Below are 18,044 nucleotides of genomic sequence, written 5' to 3' on the forward strand. Positions count from 1 at the left end.
GGACTTGGCTATGGTCCTCTGTGTCAAGTTATTTCTAGCTAGTACATTATGCAGAAGGTAAAAGAGTTTATCTTTGCTTTTTAGTGCTTAACTTAGTTCTTTCATCTTTCCCTTATGGTACTGTGTCTGTTGCGCCAAGGCATACATTTCTATCGCCTACACTTTTGTCTAAGGTAAGTGGTTTGATTGAGATGATTTAATAATATTTTTAGCGACGTTTGGGGCTAGAATTGGCTCCATGTGATCAGGTCGTGATGAAATCTTCCAGGTTTAAGCCGGATGCTTTAGGTTAAGCTACACTTTGGTTTGTCCAAGCGCACTTTCCAGTATGCTTACCATGTTACTTTGACTTATTTCCTCTGAATGTGTGTAGAGAGTTTTAGCTATAATAATTTTTAGAACAACATCAGAGGACGGCGATGTGCGGTGTGTGCGTGCTTCATGGCCTTATTCAACCAAGCACTCTGCTCTTGGTTTACTGCTAAAATCTCCTTGAGCCCTTAGATTTCATAAGGGTTGTCGTAAGATTTTCTAGGTATAGAAAATGTAGCCCATTTCTTGCCACCTCATGGGCTACACCTTGACCTGATGTTTTTATGCATGTACTTGTGCTTACTTTATTACCTTTTTAGGGTTTACTGAAGATTGCAGTATATAGGCTGGGGGCAAGAGGTGGTGAGGTATATAGGGGTTTATCGATTATAGAACGGGCTCCTCTAGAGGGATATAAAGCACCACCAAGTCCTTTGAGTTTTTTTTTTTTTTTTTTTTTTTTTTTTTTTTTTTTTGAGGCGGAGTCTTGCTCTGTGGCCCGGGCTGGAGTGCAGTGGCCTGATCTCAGCTCACTGCAAGCTCCGCCTCCCGGGTTTACGCCATTCTCCTGCCTCAGCCTCCCGAGTAGCTGGGACTACAGGCGCCCGCCACCTCGCCCGGCTAGTTTTTTTGTATTTTTAGTAGAGACGGGGTTTCACCATGTTAGCCAGGATGGTCTCGATCTCCTGACCTCGTGATCCGCCCGTCTCGGCCTCCCAAAGTGCTGGGATTACAGGCTTGAGCCCCTTTGAGTTTTAAGCTGTTGCCTGTAGTATTCCGGTGAATGGTTTCATTGGTTTAATTATTAGAGCTTAGGGCTAAGCATAGTGGGATATCTAATCCCAGTTTGGGTCTTAGCTATTGTATCTTGAGGATATTAAAGGCATTTTCGTAGTATATTTTATTTCAGCTGGAATTTTTCACAACTTAGATGGAGTTTAGGTTTATTGAAGGCAAACCTTAAACACTCTTTACACTGAGTTCTATTAACTTGGGCTAATCATATGGCCGCGGTGGCTGGCACAAAATTGACCAACCCTAAATATCAGTGTAGCTTAAACTTTCGTTTATTGCCAATGTTTTATCACTGCTGTTTCCCGTGGGGGTGTGGTTGAGTAAAGCGTTTTGAGCTGCATTTCTGCGTGCATGAAACTTGTTTCTTTTGATCTGGATGATCTACAGGGTATTTTCACTGGCGCGGGGATGCTTGCATGTGCAATCTTACTGAGAGTTAATAGAAAGGCCAGGAGCAAACCTATTTGTTTATGGGGTTATGCAACCCATCCGGACATTTTCAGTGTCTTGCTTTAAAATAATTAAGCTACACTAACTGTATATATATATACACACATACACACACATATATTTCAATGTAGGCTTAAAATATGAGAAACAGGTAAATGTAAATGATTGTTTATAGTTCTAGGAATTCAGGGCTTTAAAATCGAATTGGCAAAGGTTTGATTAAGAGAGTTATTCCTAATTAGAATATAATTGATTTAGGATGTAATATATTGGGTAGTGCTTTCAGAGGGGTATGTTCAAGTCATTATATTAGTATTACGGTGGAAGTTTAGTTACTATATTTACTATACAAAATGGGAGTTTAGTAGAAGGGGTTTAAGATTTTTAGGAAAATTTACATAAATCGAGGGATAGCTGTTGGGGTATTTATAGTTAAAATATAATTTTTGAGCTCTGACGGGTTGCATTTTAGTCTCCTCGGGGGTTTGGCAAGAGTGTATTTGTCTAGGTAAATAGCAAAGTTAAGAGACTGGCGATGAAGGAGGCTTGCGGATTTAATTGGAAGAAGTTCCTGAAAGTGGGCGTATGTGCGGGGGCGTACGTGCGGGGGCGTACGTGCGGGGGCGTACGTGCGGGGGCGTACGTGCGGGGGCGTACGTGCGGGGGCGTACGTGCGGGGGCGTACGTGCGGGGGCGTGGCGTACGTGCGGGGGCGCGTACGTGCGGGGGCGTACGTGCGGGGGCGTACGTGCGGGGGCGTACGTGCGGGGGCGTACGTGCGGGGGCGTACGTGCGGGGGCGTGGCATATTGATTAATCCTTCTGTCCTTCAAGCATGAGTTAATTAACACCTTATGGTTGTTATGTCGGTTCCGAATATTCAATATAAGCTCAGCTTCTACAATTGGTTTGGTAGGAATCAAATCATCTACAGAGGATTCAGAGAGGACCAGGCCTTCCTCAATGGTGAGTGATAACATCCCCCAAAGTTAAAAATACCAAATGCCTGGCAGTGCTTCTGTACTGATTAATAGAGTGATACTAGTCCATGGAGATGGCTTATTTAAGGGGAATGTGTGGGCGATTTTAGTTTTATGGCCCTGAGGTAAGAACCAGATGCCAGGTATAGTTTCAGTATAATCACCCCCAAGTTTTATGGGCTCAGAGCTAGGCGGGTAGCACTCCCGAGCGGGGATACTGATTTCACGGAGGTTGGTAGATAAAGAGACCAAAATTTGGTAGGGGATATCCATGTTGACGAGGGATTTCTTGAATGAAATGCACTATGTCCAATGAACGAACGTATGCACTATGTAATGTTAAGGATTTTTAGTATAGATTAATATTCGTGTGGCATAAGTTTGTATTGTACGGTCAATGGTTATAATGTGGGATAGTTAATGAAATAATTTCTACTACGGGCTTGTATGCATGTGGACTAGGTTTGTAATGTAGGTTAATTTATGAATGTACTATGTACAAGTAAGTAATTATGGTAATTATAGTACTGTATATTATTCATGGGGACTAGCAGTAATGCACGAAGTACATAAGAGCACTAATGTATTAGTGCTAATTGATTAATACTGACACAGTAGTTAAAGTATGTGCTGAGTAAAGTTCAGGGAGTGGTTTAATTAGAATTTCAGCTTTGGGTGTTGACGGTGAAGCGGGAATGCTCTTCCCTGAGTTGTCCTGGGGAGGGGAGTTCTCCGTTTCTGGTTTACAACACCACAGTATTGTATTATACTACGAGGGCATTTTCATTTCAAATAAGTGAGAATGGGAGAGAAGTATATAATAGATGCTGCCTGCCCAATAGTAATAAAAGGGCATTAGACTGGCTCTCCTGCGATTCATGTGAGTGTGAGTAAGTCAGCCACTAGGATTCAGAATAGGCACTGACTGAATGGCTGGAATATTATGCTTTGTTGTTTAGATGTGTGAAGCATGGGAATAACTGCTAGAATGAGAATGGAAAATATGAGTTCTAATATGCCTCCTAATTTGTTAGGAATGGATTGTAAGATTGCATATGCAAACAAAAAATATCATTCTGGCTTAATGTGGGGTGGGGTAATGAGAGGGTTGGCTAAAGTGTAATTATCTGGGTCACTCAGGAGATCAGGTGAAAATAGTACTAAAGTTGTTAGGAGGAGGAGGAGAAAAATTAAACCTAGAATGTCTTTGGTTGTGTACTAGGGGATGAAGAGTGATTTTGTCGGGGTCTGATGAAATCCGTAAAGGGCTATTGGATCCTGTTTCATGTAAAAATAAAAGATGAATAGTGGCTAGAGCCGTAGTGATGAAGGGTAAGATGAAATGGAAGGGGAAAAATCGTGTAAGGGTGCCTTTTTCAATTGAGAATCTACCCCAGATTCATTGTACAAGGTCAGTTCCAATATTTGGGATGGCTGATAATAGATTTGTAATTACTGTAGCACCTCAGAATGATATTTAGCCTCATAGGAGTACGTAGCCTATGAATGCTGTTGCTATAGTGGTAAGAAGGGGTATAATGCCAGTATTTCAGGTTTCTAAAAACAGGAATGACCCGTAGTATAGGCCTCAGCCAATGTATAAGAAAAAGCAGATGAAAAATTTTGAGGCGCCGTTAGCATGAAAACAGAGGACCATTCAGCCATAATTTACATCTCGGCTGATAGGAGTAACTGAGGAGAAAGCAGCTAGGGTAGCTGACGTAGAGTGTGTGGCCAGGAATAACCCTGCTGATAATCTGGAGAATAAGGCAGGCAACAATAAGTAAGCCAAAATTTCATCTTGTAGAGATGTCAGATGGCGTAGGAAGATCAATAAATGGGTAGTTAATAATTTTTATTAGTGGGTGTGTTTTGTGGGTATTGGTCTTTGGCGTTTTCGTAGTTGAAAACAACAATGGTTTTTCATATCATTAGTCATGGTTATAATTCATGCAGGAATAATAGCATATGCTTTATTTTTATTGAGTATTCTCTTGATTATAGGGTTGGTAGGTTTTTCTTCAAAACTTTCTCCTATTTATGGAGGCTTAGGTTTAATTATTAGTGGTGCTGTGGGTTGTGGTTTTGTGTTGAATTTTTGTGGGACTTTCATAGGATTAATAGTACTTTTTGATTTATTTGGGTGGTGTAATGGTTGTTTTTGGTTATACTGCGGCCATAGCTATTGAGGAATACCCTGAAACATGGGGATCAAGTATTGACATTTCAGGGGCTTTATGATTAGGATTATTAATGTAGTTGATGTTGGTTTGGTAAATAGTTGAATACGATGGGGTTGTGATCACAATTAATTGTAATAGCTCAGGGAGTTGATTAATTTTTGAGGGGGAGGGGAGGGTTGTTGCATGAGGATCCTGTGGGTGTGGCTGCCTTGTATAGTTATGGGTGTTGATTAGTGGTAGTTGCTGGTTGATCATTATTTGTTAGCATTTATGTCGCAATTGAAATAACTCGGGGTAATAGATTGAACAATTAACAATAGGGCTAGAGGGATGGAATGAAAAAGGAAAGAAAGTAGAGTTTAATTAGGCCTTTTTGAGTAGATATGGTAATGGAAGTTGAAACTTGTGTTTGTGAAATGGACTTTGACTTTTGGATATGGACTTTTCTAGTCAAATTTTTAAGTCTAGTAGAAGTAAAGCCAGATTTTGGTTTGTGAATAGGCTTGAGTGGGGGATCCAGCGGTGAATTGTGAGTGAATAAAATCCTAGTATATTAGAGAAGTTGAATGTCTGTAATGGGAAACTTAGTTTAAGATTATTAGTTATGAGATTAAGCTCTATTGCTCGGAAGAGGCCTAGGGTGATCACACCTAGGGCTGTGAACCTTAGTTGAAGTGGTATGGTTATTTGGGGGCATGAAACAGGAATAATACTGTTGGTGATGAGGAATCCAGCGAAGATGCTATATTAGGCGCTTAGTTGGGTTAATTAGGAATAGATTATTTTTGTTAATAATAGTGAGTGTTATAAAGCGAGGCTGTCCTATTAGAGTGAAGAATATGGATACTATAGACAGCTGTTAAGGAAGTGGCAATAAGAGTAATAAAAAGGGCTCAGGCTTTGTTGTATGAGGTATTTGCAGTTTCGATAATAAGGTCTTCAGGGTAAAAGCCTGTGAGGAAAGGCATACCAGTAAGTGCAAGGCTGCCAATAATAAAGGAGAAAGAAGTAAAAGGTAAAGTCTTGAATAGCCATCCTGTTTTTCAGATCCCTTGTTCTTCATTGAGGTTATGGATGATGGACCCTGAACATATAAATAATATAGCTTTAAAAAAGGTGTGGGTGCAGATGTGAAAGAATGCTAGGTGCAGCTGACTAATGCCAATTCTGACTATGATAAGGCCCAATTGGCTTGACATCGAGAATGCTACGATTTTTTAAATATCATTTTGCGTTAGAGCGCAGATTGCTGTAAATAAGGTGGTAGTAGCCCCTAGACATAACATGAAGGTCTGGATTAATAGGTTGTTTTCTATTAAAGGGTAGAAACAGATGAGTAGGAAAACACCTGCTACAACTACAGCATTGGAGTGGAGCAGGGCTGGGACTGGGGCTGGGCCTTCTATGGAGGATGGGAGTCAGGAATGGAGGCTGAATTGAGCTGACTTTCCTGCGGTTGCTAAGAGAAGGCTAATTATTGGAAGGGGGTCGGGGGTGGAATTTAGAATAAACGCTTGTTGAAGCCCTCGTGTATTGGGGGTTAAGATAAATCACACTATAGCTAAAATAAAGCCAAAATCCCTGATGCGGTTGTACAGAACTGCTTGGAAGGCTGCTGTATTAGCATCTGCTGGGCCGTACCATCAGCCAGTTAGTAAGAAAGACATGATTCCTATGCCTTCTCATCCAACAAAACATTGAAAGAGGTTGTTGGCGGTAACCAGAATTAATATTGTGATGAGGAAAATAAGTAAATATTTAAACAATGGTTTAATGTTAGGGTCTGAGTTTATGTATCGTATTGAGGATTCTACAATAGATCAGTGCTGCTGGGATAAATATTGTGGAAAAGTGGTCTAGTTTGAAGATTAGTGAGAGTTTAATAATTTAAATAGTTATTCAATGTCAGTTTGAGATAATGACTTGGTCTATACATATAAACATTGTTGTGGGGATGAGGCTAATGATGAAGGCAGATGCGAAGGACATTTTTACGTAATTTGGGTATGAACCTTTTTTGCAGGGATTAATTAAGGTAATAATGATTGGTAGGCGTAAGGGGATTAGGGTTACTATACTAGTGGAAATATACATATTTGTCACTTTTATTTGGAGTTGCACCAATGTTTTTGGCTCCTAAGACCAACGGATGGCTCTAATCCTTTAAAAGTTGAGAAAGTCATGTTGTTAGGCATGGGGGCATGAGTTAGCAGTTCTTACATACTTTCTCGGTTGATAAGAAGTCGTACGCTTCTATTATCAGATCCACAATCTAATGTTTGTGCTCAGTATCATACCATATTGTCTGGGAGAATATGATACGTGAAATGCTGTCCTTACCTGTAAGGATCCAGGTTTAAAAAGTTATACATTAAATAGTGAGTGGCCTGATACAGTATACATTTTAGTGTCTTATTGCAGTTCACAATATATATTATTTATAAATACACCGTTCACAATATAAATATTTTCTGTTAAAGAAAAGACATGAAAGTCAGGGAAGGCTTTGTGAAGGATGTAGATCTTGAGTCAAACAGATATATAATGATATTCACAAGAAACAGACCATTTTAAAGGACATGGACTTAGAGCTCTCAAATTAATTTCCAAAGTAAACCCTTAAGCCTGTAATTTCAAGCCCTTCCAATTGATAACCACATTTTTTATTTGTGGCTTAAGTTAATGAGTTAGTGGAATTAATACTACATTTTTATATAGTTGGTTCTGTACATCATTATGTCTGGTTTATCAAAGTTGTCAACTTTTGAAAGTCAAAGCAGAAACTTTTTATTGTGTCCTAAAATTATGGATGCTTTGCCGGGCCTGAATAATGGTTCCAATGCAAATTGTCTCTTCTGATAATCTCTTCTCACTGAGATTTCTTAGAAGGCAAAAGATTGTACTAGAGCTGCAGTTTAAGCCATTCACATTTCACCTGCTTCAATTCCTTCGCCTTTAATTCCAAATCATTTTATTTCCTGCAGCCAAAACGAGTCTTTGAACTTTGCAGTCTTTAATCAGGAGATTCATTATTCCAGCAACATGCCTAGGTTTATGATTAAAATAAGTCAGGCTGCACACTTTTCATTTTTCCTGTAAGAACCCAGCAGCAGGCAGTAAAGAATCTGTCAAAGGTTTACTTCTTTTAACAAGTGTGGAAGCCAGTCACTTCAAGCCCTGGAGCTGTTAGAGGAATTCTAGGCTTAATGAGTTTATGCATTAAACTTTTTTTTTTTTTTTTTAAAGTACAGAAGGATGCTAGGCAAACTTTGGAATCCTAGTGTTCTAATGGCTTCTCTCTCTAGTTCAGTAGCTTTCCATTTTTTAAATTTGTGTCCATGTTACCTTATGACCCGAGGGGACACATGCACAAATGACTGAGAGTTTCATAATCTAACACCTGCATTCACTTCATGGGATATACTTGATATTTTTTATATTCCTTTCTCTTGTAATAGGTTCATTTTAAAAATGAAACCGATTTCACGATGTACTGCAGGGCTGTGGCTTGCAACCTGAAAATGCTGATCTCTAAGAACCCGCAAGGTCCCTTCCAGGCTTCATGGTGTGAGAAGAACATTGAGTCATTGTGCCTAGCAGGAGAAACATCAGTCAGAAGTTGAAATTTACCACTAGTTGGCAGCAAAGGAGTATCATAGCTTCCAGCCACAAAGGTAGGGATTTGGACAGGGCATTAGGAAGAAGAGGCAAGGTAGGCATGTTGTTTGGTCCAGTCTCAAACCTTTGGCAGCGCTACAGATTTTAGCTCTCCAAAGGTCAAGAAGAACTCCCCTGGAAGATACCTGCTTCAGATCATGCCATGCAACATATCATTAGGCTTTTTAAAAAGTTGTATTTCCTAAATCAGCTGACTTTTGTAACTTATTGCTAAGGGGGAGAATGCACATAACAAAACAGTGAATATAATGTGATAATGTTTTGTGGAAAATAAATATATAGGCAAAGGAATGTGCATGTATATGTATGATACATTTTTTTTCTATTTTTTCTGTTTTAATGAGAAAAATATTATTAAAAGTAGATATTTACGTATTGCTCTAACTCAATAAGCTAGGTCTAAGCTCTTAGCACTGTGTGACATTCTATGGGGAGTACAAAAAGAGGCCTCAGTTGTCCAGATGGCGCTACTTCTCTGTCTTCAATATGATGCAACAAGGTGTAATGAAAAGAAGAACTAAGTTCTAGTACTGGTTTGGAATCTAGTCAGCTGTGAAGTGTTTAATATGTGGGCTCACCCAACCCCTGACCTTGGTGATGGATGGTTGGAGGTTTATTCTTTCCTATCCAGTCCCCTCGTGGTCATCAGCAGAAAGGCTGTACAGTCTTTCCAGGGAAACCCAGAGCTTTCCAGGGTTGTGCATTTTATCTTTAATCATAAACTTAGGTAAAACTTAGTGGCACATGTGGAGTCAAATCTTGAACTTTGCCTTGTTCTCCCCTTGTAATACCAATTAATTTAATGGCTCACACAGGATTTATGAGTTCGGAGTATCAGGTCTGTGTACAACTGGCTCAAATCACTGATCTTTCACTTTTGCTTACTTTAGTGTTAGAATCTGGGAAAGTTGTGCAGTGGGACCACTCACTTCAAAATATCAAAGCGTCTGACAAGGTTATTATAATCCAAAAACTGAGCTTAGCTGAATCTTAACAGAGCAAATCTACTTTGCCGTCTGGTTTTTACATACACCCTCTTATAACATTAGTTTCAGATGATTGGCATGGCAAGCAGCTACTAATATATTCTTGCCAAGTTACTGTCTATTTAGGGAATCTTTAACTTAGCTGTATGACACAAAACAAGTTAATGCCTCTGTTAAAGCCATTAGATGGGACTCTACAGTGTCTATCCAGGGAATCTTTCAGGCTACTCTGTTGATGTAATGCGCCCATATTGGTTCCTTGGGTGTAGTCAGGGTTTATAATGCCAGTTTGTATATAGGAATCACATAACATGCTAATCCATGTGAGAAGAGTGACGGCAGGTACTGATGAATCCCAGGAACTTTGCTGAGTGTAAGTAGTCGATGCTTGACCAAGATGCGCTTTAGGAAAGTGGCGATGTGTGAAACTGAAATGCTTTACACCTTTTCCCAGGCTGTCTTATGACAACAGGAGTGTTTGGCTCTCTCAGCCCTGTGTTCCTGTGGCACTACATGTCTCCATGTGCATGTTAGTCCTCTTCTTGTGTTTGTGCTGACAACTGCTTCTTCAGTAGTCTTAGGGCTCAGAAAAAGGTACTACAAAATGGATGCCTCAGCAGCAGCCTCAGAAACAAAAGTTTCTCTCTGAATTTCTCCTAACCTCTTGTCTCTGGTCCCTTGTGCTGCCCTGGGGCCAGCCGTAGAAACTAGAATCTTTCCCCCACATGGGTCAGAGACACCAGAATACCTTTTACCCAAAGCCAGCCATAAAACCGAAAAAATGCTACTCCAACTTTCCTCTTGCCTTTCTGTGTAAAAAAAAAAAAAAAAAAATGGCCATAAGGAAATTGTGTGACCTACCACCTTGTTTGACTGTAGGTCATCAGACCTCCCTCTCCACTCCAGAGAGGATCCTGCCCCATACCCAGAAGGAAAGATTACACAGAGGCCAAGAAGAACAGAGACAGACAGGACTTGCTGGGTTCTCCACTCATTCTATTGCTAATAGTAATAATGCTGAAGCATTTATACCCTTTATACATTTAAAAATTTATATATTATACCCCCTTTTAAATTTACATATTATACCTTTTGAAATTTATATAGCATATTTCAACACAGCTGTCTGTACTTTGTTGAACCTAAGCATAGAAATGGAGTTTCCCTTGTCACTGGGTCTTCATTCTGAAGGCTCCCATTTCACATAAAACTATGATTAAATACATTTGCATTGTCTTTTCTCCCATTATTCTGCCTTTTGTGGATTGATTTTTCCACGAAACTTCTGAGGGTAAAGAGGAAGTTTTTCATTGGCCCCTAGGATGGCAATGGCCTTCACACATTTACAGCAGTTCCTGCGAGCATGCTTTGCATTGCCTTGAACATACTTTAGGAAACTGCTATTTCTCCTCGTCCTCTGCATGAGGCCCTTCTCTGGAGAGGACTTCTGAGCTGAGTTGTGTCCTCTTGGCAGTGCCCACTGGCAGGCCTCTTGTCTGCCATGTATGATATTGTTGCTGCTTCTATTTATACTTAAACACATATTAATTTATTTACCTTTTCACCTTTGGGTGTTTATAGCAAAAATACACTTAATAAAATCATAAAGCATGAATCAAAATGCAAATGTTATCACCAGAGAAATATGTTATGGTAGGAATTTAAAACTACAAGGTTTACTTACTTTCTTTTGCAAGAATCTCTAATCTTTTTTATTCTGAATCTCTTTAGTGTCTATCGCTATAGAGGTTCTATATAAAAGAAGCTCTAATAGGTATAGAGGTTCTTGCCCTGCAGATGCACAAATGGACATACATAGCAATTGTTGCCTACAATTTCAGGGGCTTCTTGGACTTTCTGAGTCTCAGCGTTTATCAGTAGATATCTGTGAGACCCAAGCTAAGATTGTTGTTTAAGACTTCCTTTAACTTCTAGGATCTTAGCTGAGATAAGAAGGAGTTTTGTCACTCGGAGTACATGCCTCATCAGGAAGATTGCTTAGGACAAAGAGTTACTGGTCCTAAAGAAGATAGAACTTTCATGCTACAGAATATATTCAGTGACCCAAACCCAGATGCAAAGCAAGTATCTTTCTTTGAACAAATACTTAAGTATGGCCTCTGGTGAGTAATTTGCTGAATTGAGGCACTGGTGCTTTACTTTTGAACCATAATAGGGGTGATGGAGGACTATAAATAGCTGAGTACTTACAGAATATTGTGGCCTTTCTTCTTCCTATCCCTTAATACACAGCAAATCCAGCCTTTGCCTCCTCCATGATTACTGATTTCCCTAAAGATGTTTTAATTTCATATCCTTCAAAATATAACATTTTAAGATAAGGTTAAGAGAAAAGCCTTTCTTTGGTGGAAGAAAGAGAAACTCTCATTTCCTGTTCTCTCCTTGATCCCTTTTACACATTGTAAAGCAGAGGATACAGTAAGAAGTGTTGGGATAGTGGAAAGATCAGGGGCTTGAATGAAAGAATTTGGTTTCCCTCTTATTTTATTATATTGTGTGTGTGTGTGTGTGTTTAGAGATGGGTCTTACTCTGTCAACCAGGCTGGAGAGTAGTGGTGCGATCATAGCTCACTGCAGCCTCAAACTCCTGGGCTCAGGGGTCTTCCAACCCGAGCCTTCCCAGTAGCTGGAACTATAGGTATGCACCATTATGCCTGGCTAATTAAAAAAAAAATTTTGGCCAGGCAGGGTGTCTCACACCTGTAATTCTAGCACTTTGGGAGGCCAAGGCAGGACGATTGCTTGGGCTCGGGAATTCAAGACCAGCCTAGGCAACACAGTGAGGTCCTGTCTCAAAAAAATAAAATGAAATGAAAAATATATATATTTAAAGAGATAGAGTCTCTCTGTGCTGCCCAGGCTGGTCTTGAACTCCTGGGCTCAAGCGAAGCTCCCACTTCGGACTCCCAGTAGTTCCCTTGTGGTCAGAATTAGCTTTAAAACCCAACCTCACCATGTACTAGCTACAACCTCTCTAAATCTCCATTTCTTAATACAATAGTTGGGAGGTAATGAAATAATATATGTGGACAAGTACATAATTAGTTTTAAATACATGATGACTTCCCAGCCTTTCTAGTCTTTCATACTTTTTCCCCTTTGAAGGCTTAAGGCAATTCACTGATGTCAGGGGAAAGGAATTAATTAATTCATTTGTCTATTTGTTCATCCATTCATTCTTTTGTTCATTCAATTCCATCAACAGACTTTGAATACTTGCACTGCATTAGGTGATAAACAGAAATGAGTAAGTTATGGTCCCTGCTCGCCAAGGAATTACAGCTTGAGAACATATTCATAAGAAACTAGCCCTAGTTAGGATGCGATACTTCCTTGAAGTCCCTGAGTTGGACCTGCTAACTAAGCACTTTCTGTTTTGGGAGGTCCTTGCTACATTTTGTAGGTAGTGTGTAAGAAGAAAGGAAGAAGGAACTTCGACATTGTATCTCAGTACTCTCACACCGAATGCAAAAAGGCATTTACAAATCCATAGTGTCCAGATTGGAAGGCTTGAGGTAAGAGGATGGCTGCATCATGCCAAATATTCCCGTTAATCTGACTAAAACAATCAGCTGATCAATAAAAAGCCCCAGTTCTTGGTTTAGCTTAATCCCTTGTGGATCTAAATAATTGCTAAGTTGAGTTTGCATTATTTAGTCTTAAAGGCTACTTACCATCTTAAAAATGCAAACCTATGGTAAGAGCCATTAATGAAAATAGTAACCATTAGTGACTCCTGTTCTGAAAATTTCTGTTTAAAAAGACATTTCTTTTGTTCAAGTGGCTCCCTGGTAAGCATTTAGATACAAGTGGAAGAACATTAATTTAAACCTTAGGGGTTCTTTTCAGTCTATGTTAGTTTCTTTAAGAATTTAACTTCAAATAAATTATATATGTTTCAGGGAGAACAGAGTACAGTACATTATTTTCAAAGACTTTAGTTGCCATTGTATATATTTTCTTCTTTTTTAAGAAGACTCATGAGTAACATTTTTCAATTTTTAATAGTTAATAAGCTCAATTCAGATTGCTTGCATTAGAAGTGAGAAAATTATAAAGAATTCTAAAGAATTGTCCCAGAGAACACGATTTTTAAAATGTCACTGGAGATCAATAAAGATGGTTTGATTTTTAATTGTGTGAATGGAAAAATATCTATAAAAATAAAACACCCCAAAAACAACTAAAAAGAAAGAAAAGCCCTCTAGATTTTTGAATTCAGAGGCTGTCAGAGACATTGGAAATGTTGAAAAGAGCTTCATTAATTGTACTAGAAGTTTCTGAAATAGAGTGCAAGAATCAACATTGTTCCCCCCTAAAATATTCCATCTTTAACACGGAAGCTTCTAATGTCAGGGAAATCTATGCGTTTTGAGTCATGATATGGCTATAACAGATCATCAATTTCTTTTGTCATTGAATTTAGCAAAGAGGTAACAAGAGAGAACATTAGATATTTAAGAATTTGACCATTTTTTAAGCTCTAGGAAAAAATGTCTTACCTTTTCCCATTTTAACCCTTGCCCCACCACCACTCAACTATGCTGTTTCTCTTTCTTCCATGGCTGTCCTTTGCAAGGAAGGCTCAGAATTCAGTTATCAGGATTCTTTTCTCACTGATGCTTGACAGAGTTTTTGTTATGTTCCTTCCCAGGACTTCTTTTCCCCCTCAGATAATAGAATGCTTTGCAATCTAAGAAAACAAATAATTTTTGTTGAGAAAAGGACAGAACTTCTATACTTGGCAAGAGGAGGCAATTTGACATTCTAAAAAGATTTTTCCTGATGAGGCCAATTTGAAAGAAGGACATTTATACTCCATGCAAACAGTTGACATTGCCAGTAACCATGATAGATCTCTTTGCTGTTATTGCTGCTGCTGTTTGAACAAAAGCTATTCTGGTCACTATCTATCTTCCCTGTTTAGCAAAAAAAAGATTTATATATATATATGTGTGTGTGTGTGTGTGTGTGTGTGTGTGTGTGCATGTAGTAAGATCTGAAGTACTAAGCTAGAAAAAGTAATTTTGCTCCCATGAGGAGGCTGGCTGATTCATAGTAATTTTAACTAAAATTATTCCTATGAAGTTAAAAAATTTTTGCAAGTATATATAATATTAAAACACAATACCAAAGTCAGCAAAGTGTGTAGCTCCTTTTTGCCAATGGAATTAAAATTGCCCCCTGTTTATCACCCCCCAAACCATCATGACATGGGTTCAAACTACCTTTCCAGCTTTAGCATGTTTCACTATTCATCTTCTACTCCTACTTCTGTGCTTCCTCCAAACACAAGAACTGCACAGAAAAATGATGCAAGATTTTTTGGTTCTGTACCTTTCCTTGTATTTTTCTCAGCCCATATCATCCTCCTGCCAAAACTCTGCCAATTCTTTAAGATCTAACTCATGTGGCATGGTAAAATAGAAACAATAGGATTACCCAGATTTAACACTTTCTTTTTCTCTAGAGGGTCAGGGAGGTCACTGGCCGGCTCAGTAATATTGGAATTCTTCTGTGTGACTATGGCTGAGTGCTCTAAGGTGAACACTGGTTCCCAACAGGGCCAACCTGATTCTTTCAATGAGACACTGGAACTTGACTAGAGCGATCCAGGTCTCCCTGGGAGCACAGTCATCTTAGTGACTAATAATTTGCTAATGAGATTTCTCTTTCTGTTGTACTATTATTTAAAAACTTGTCTTATTTTTTCCTACATGACTCTGAATGTTCTGTGGGAGGGACATCGTTTTGCTTATTATTTAAAATTCATTTTAAATCTCTTCATGATACCTGGCATAGTGCCCTGCTAGGGCAGAAGGCTGGTTTCATCCCTTCCTGGAATCCAAAGCATTTCTTGTTGAAATGGTGGATTGAGCATAAGCACCGAATGTGTGGGTCACAGAACGGGTGGGGCAGAGGATTTCATGGAAATAGTAGGTGTCTGTGGGCAGTCACTAGCCATGGAATTGAAATTCAGGTGCAAGTAAGTAAAATTATTTTACCTCAAAATATGTTGTTTGATACATTTTTGAGATGGCTGTTCAGAGAGCCAGCAAACAGAAGTAGCCCTGCAAAGCTGTCTTTTGGGAAGATTTGCTACTGTAGAGAATCTGCATTGATGCAGTCAGGATTTCCCATGTCCAGATTTAGGAAAGATTGATGAGAGTCTGATACCTTCAAAGCTCTGAAAGAAACATTTAGCATCTGTTTTCTCTGAGGGCTGCTACTTGTGGGATTTCATTTACATAAGGAGACCACTTTTTGTTAGCCAGGCCTCTTCTCCTTACTTTATAACCTATTTTGCCATTGTAACCTGCCTTGCTATGATCTAAGCCTCCATTCTTTCTGTAACTTCAAGATGGTATACAAGCTTCTGCACCCCTTTGGGTGTGGGGTAATCACTGTATTATTCTCTCTTGTGTGCATGTTAATACGTTTGTGTGGCTTTCCTCCAATTCGTCTGCCTTTTGTGAGTTAATCTTTTAGTGAACCTCTAGAGAGTGAAGGGGAAGTTTTCCCTTGGCCCTTACAAGGTCAATTCTCATCAGCTCTGTCAAGGGCAGCTAACATCCGGCTCTCTCTACAAACCAAATTTGCCATCTTCCCACCGTGAACCTCAAAAATCTGAGACAGGTCTGTTAATTAGTAAGTTTGTTTTGCCAGGGTTGAGGACATGTGCCCATGACACAGCCTTAGGAGGCCCTGATGACATGTGTCCAAAGTGGTCAGAGCACAGTTTGGGTTTATACATTCTAGGGAGACATGAGACATCAATCAACATATGCAAGATGAACATTGGTTCGATCTGGAAAAGCAGGACAACTGGAAGCAAAGGTGGGAAGACTAGAAGCAGAGAGGGGCCTTTCAGGTCATAGGTACCTAAGAGGTAAAAGGTTGCACTCTTTCGAGTTTCTGATTAGTCTCTCCAGAGGAGGCAATCAGATACGCATTTTTCTCAGTGAGCAGAGGGCTGACTTTGAATAGAATGTGAGGCAGGTTGGCCCTGTGCAGTTCCCAGCTTGACTTTTCCCTCTAGCTTAGTGATTTGGGGCCTGACTTTTCCCTCTAGCTTAGTGATTTGGGGGCCCCAAGATTTATTTTCCTTTCACACCACTAACACTTGTTCCCACTTCTTCCAGTCTCCCTACGCTATTTCATTATAGTGACATACCTAGCCATTGTCCAAACAATGGCACATTTTTATTCAGTAGAAGTTATGCATAATATGTCCAAATCAGTTATTTCTAACCCTGACTTTTTTTTTTTTTAACCAATTTAAATTGGCTTCAGGGGAGCCTGAACTCCATTTAACATTTAGAATTATTAAATACAGCCCAATAATGATCTTGCACCCCAGCTGTTTCAGAAAATCATTGTCATTTCATGCAGAATTATGGATACCCACTGCACTGTTTGTTTAGGCCAAGCAGTCTCATTTTAATGGGCAGCCATTATATTTGCCTTCAGGGAAGGTTTTTGTTTTATTTACACATGCTACTATGAGAAAAATGAGGCTGTGTGGGTTAAGGGTGATTAATGATAGCATTTCCAGGACTCAGGGATCCCCAGGGAAATAATCTGAGTTCCGCATAGGAGTCCAGTGTCCCCTCAAGGTTGTTTTTTGACTAAACAACAACCCTGGCTTTCACCAGTCACTGGATTTTTTATTGTTGTTTGTTTGCTTGCTTGCTCTGGTCGTAGATACTCTTGTCATTAGTGCTTCGTTTTCCACCTTTGTTTTAATCAGGCTTTCCAGAGAATGGAAAGGACTGGACAGGAGATTCTAAGGCAGTGAGTTAACAACTACATGTTCCCCGTCACCACTAAGGCTAAAGGTGGCAGTGACGTGGCACCAGTTTCCAGCTCTTCCCTGCCTTCTACTGTCCTTTCAATTATCTTTCAATACATTTGTCATTGGGAGGTTGACAACCCTCTCACATCTTTTTGTTATTTAGAAAACTGAAAGGTGTTCCAATATCAATTGAAATTATCATTTGTTCTCTTATAAATACATTTTAAGAAATGATTTTGATCGATATAGACTGACTCGGTTTTTCTGCCCCAATTCATATTGGGATTATATTTTCTAATTTGGATATTTACAATAGTCACAGTAGTGATGAGGTAGGTCAAGGCATTAAACGAGAGGAAAGCAGTGCAATGGAGTGCGTAAAATAGCGAGAAAAGGATTACATAAGGAGAGCTGTCAATGGGGAGCAATGGAAAGTCCAAGGCTGTGCCCACAAATAGCACGAGAACAAGGCCTATGGCACAGGGATTCTGAGTTAGACTCTTGAGTCAGCTGGGAGGGAACCAGGGTTGTTGGTGAAGGAGGTAGTCAGATATCCAGGCAGACACATGGGGCTGGGTTGAGATGGGCTGGGGTCATACTGATACAGGAGCTCAAAAGAAATTATTTAGGCGGAGAGTGAGAGTAAGAGAGTCCTCGGCAGAGCTTCCCTTTAATAAAAAGCAGCCCCCAAATTATTTCTTTTCTAACGAAGAGCAGCCTGATACATCGAGCTGCAGACATAAATAAGCAAGCTGGAAGCTTGCACAGGTGAACGCTGGGAGCTGTGCCAATAGAAAAGGGCTCCCTGGAAGCCAGGCATGTTCTACATGGAGGTTCCGTCTTCC

The sequence above is a fragment of the Rhinopithecus roxellana genome, chromosome 8 (assembly GCF_007565055.1).
Source record: "Rhinopithecus roxellana isolate Shanxi Qingling chromosome 8, ASM756505v1, whole genome shotgun sequence".
Classification (NCBI taxonomy): Eukaryota; Metazoa; Chordata; class Mammalia; order Primates; family Cercopithecidae; genus Rhinopithecus; species Rhinopithecus roxellana.